Source organism: Triticum aestivum, chromosome 3B, assembly GCF_018294505.1.
Source record: "Triticum aestivum cultivar Chinese Spring chromosome 3B, IWGSC CS RefSeq v2.1, whole genome shotgun sequence".
NCBI lineage: Eukaryota > Viridiplantae > Streptophyta > Magnoliopsida > Poales > Poaceae > Triticum > Triticum aestivum.
Genome location: NC_057801.1, coordinates 448,393,661 through 448,396,743, shown reverse-complemented (window position 1 = coordinate 448,396,743; position 3,083 = coordinate 448,393,661).

The following is a 3,083-nucleotide window of genomic DNA, read 5'->3' as shown; positions in this document are numbered from 1 at the left end:
TGATGATCATCATTATTCATTATTAGAGCATTGTCTCAGTGAGGAAATAAAAAATGTCCAAAAAGAGCCCATAAAAAAGGCCAAAAAGAGCCAACTAAAAATGAGAGAAAAAGAGAGAAGGGGCAATGTTACTATCTTTTTCCACACTTGTGCTTCAAAGTAGCACCATGTTTTTCATATAGAGAGTCTCCTATGTAGTCACTTTCATATACTAGTGGAAATTTTTCATTATAGAACTTGGCTTGTATATTCCGATGATGGGCTTCCTCAAATGCTTGAGGTCTTCTAGAGCAAGCAAGTTGGATGCACACCCACTTAGTTTTTAGTTTGAGCTTCCATACACTTATAGCTCTTAGTGCATCCGTTGCATGGCAATCCCTACTCCTTGGAATGGCATCAATTGACGGGCATCTTCATAGCCTGTTGATTAGCCACGTCGATGTGATAGTTTCTTCCTTTTTTGTCTTCTCCTTATTAATCTCTACCGCTATATTCCATTCCACCCATAGTACTATATTCATGGCTTGCACTCATGTATTGCATGTGGGTTGGAAAAGCCGAAGCACGTTAAAAAGTCTGAACCAATTGCTCAGCTTGTCCATGGGATTGTGCATGATAAATGAAGGAAATATGCCCTAGAGGCAATAATAAAGTTGTTAATTTATATTTCCTTACCATGATAAATGTTTATTATTCATGCTAGAATTGTATTAACTGAAAACTTGATACATGTGTGGATACCTAGACAAAACACAGTGTCCCTAGTATGCCTCTACTAGACTAGCTCGTTGATCAAAGATGGTTAAGTTTCCTAGCCATGGACATGTGTTGTCATTTGATGAACGGGATCACATGATTAGGAGAATGATGTGATGGACAAGACCCATCCGTTAGCTTAGCATAATGATCGTTCAGTTTTATTGCTACAACTTTCTTCATGTCAAATACATATTACTCCGACTATGAGATTATGCAACTCCCGGACATCGGAGGAAAGCCTTATGTGCTATCAAACGTCACAATGTAACTAGGTGATAAAGATGCTTTATAGGTATCTCCGAAGGTGTTTGTTGGGTTGGCATAGATCGAGATTAGGATTTGTCACTCCGAGTATCGGAGAGGTATCTCTGGGCCCTCTCGGTAATGCACATCATATTAAGCCTTGCAAGCAATGTGACTAATGAGTTAGTTGTGGGATGATGCATTACAGAACGAGTAAAGAGACTTGCTGGTAACAAGATTGAACTAGGTATGGAGATACCGACGATCGAATCTTGGGCAAGTAACATACGAATGACAAAGAGAATAACATATGTTGACATTGCGGTTCGACCGATAAAGATCTTCGTAGAATATGTGGGAACCAATATGAGCATCCAGGTTCCGCTATTGGTTATTGACCGGAGAGGTGTCTTGGTCATGTCTACATAGTTATTGAACCTATAGGGTCCACACGCTTAACGTTCGATGATGATTGGTATTATATGAGTTATGTGTTTTGGTGATCGAAGGTTGTTTGGAGTCCCAGATGAGATCAAGGACATGACGAGGAGTCTCGAAATGGTTGAGAGGTAAATATTGATATATTGGAAGGTTACATTCAGACACCGGAATGGTTTCAGGGTGTTTCAAATGATTTTTCGGAGTACCGGGAGGTTACTGGAACCCCCGAGGAAAATAATGGGCCAACATGGGCCATAGGAGAGAGGGGAGCCAGCCCACAAGGGGTGGTCATGCCCCCACCCATAGGGAGTACGAATTGGACTAGGGGAGGGGCGCCCCCCCTTTCTTACTCCGGTTCCCTCTCCCTTCCCCTTTTCCCCTCCGGAAAGAAAGAAAAAGGGGGGGGGGGGGCTGAATCCTACTAGGAGTGGAGTCCTAGTAGGACACCCCCATGGCGTGCTCCCCTGGTGGCCGGCCTCCTCCTCCCTCCTTTATATACGGGGGCAGGGGGCACCCCAAAGACACAACAATTGTCTTAGCTGTGTGCGGTGCCCCCCTCCACCGTTTACTCCTCCGATAGTGTCATCGCGGTGCTTAGGCGAGGCCCTGCGCGGATCACATCACTAACACCGTCATCACGCCGTCGTGATGATAGAACTCATCGACTCCGTTGACACTCTACTGGATCAAGAGATCGAGGGACGTCATCGAGCTGAACGTGTGCAGAACTCGGAGGTGTCGTATGTTCAGTACTTGATCGGTTGACTCGAGAAGACGTTCAACTACATCAACCGCGTTAAGTTAACGCTTCTGCTTTCGGTCTATGAGGGTACATGAGCACACTCTCCCCTCTCGTTGCTATGCATCTCCTAGATAGATCTTGTGTGAGCATATGATTTTTTTGAAATTGCATGCTACGTTTCCCAACAGTGGCATCAGAGCCAGGTCTATGTGTAGATGATATGCACGACTATAACACAAAGAGTTATGGGCGATGATCATCATACTGCTTACCACCAATGTCTTATTTTGATTCCGCGATATTGTTGGATGAAGCGGCCCGGACCAACCTTACATGACCGTGTTCATGAGACCGGTTCCACCGATAGACATGCAACTAGTTTTGCATAAAGGTGGCTGGCGGGTGTCTGTTTCTCCAACTTTAGTTGAATCGAAATTGACTGCGGCCGGTCCTTGTGAAGGTTAAAACAACAAACTTGATAAATCACCATTGTGGTTTTTGTGCCGTAGGTATGTACGGTTCATGCTAGAAGCCCGTAGCAGCCACGTAAAACTTACAACAACAAAGTAGAGGACGTCTAACTTGTTTTTGCAGGGCATGTTGTGATGTGATATGGACAAGACATGATGTGATATAAGATTGTTGTATGAGATGATCATGTTTTGTGAAAGTTATCGGCAACTGGCAGGAGCCATATGGTTGTCACTTTATTGTATGAAATACAAATGGTATGTAATTGCTTTACTTTATCACTAAGCGGTAGAGATAGTCGTAGAAGCAATTGTTGGCGAGACGATCACAACGCTACGATGGAGATCAAGGTGCCAAGCCGGTGACGATGGAGATCATGACGTTGCTTCGATGATAGAGATCAAAAGCACAAGATGATGATGTCCAT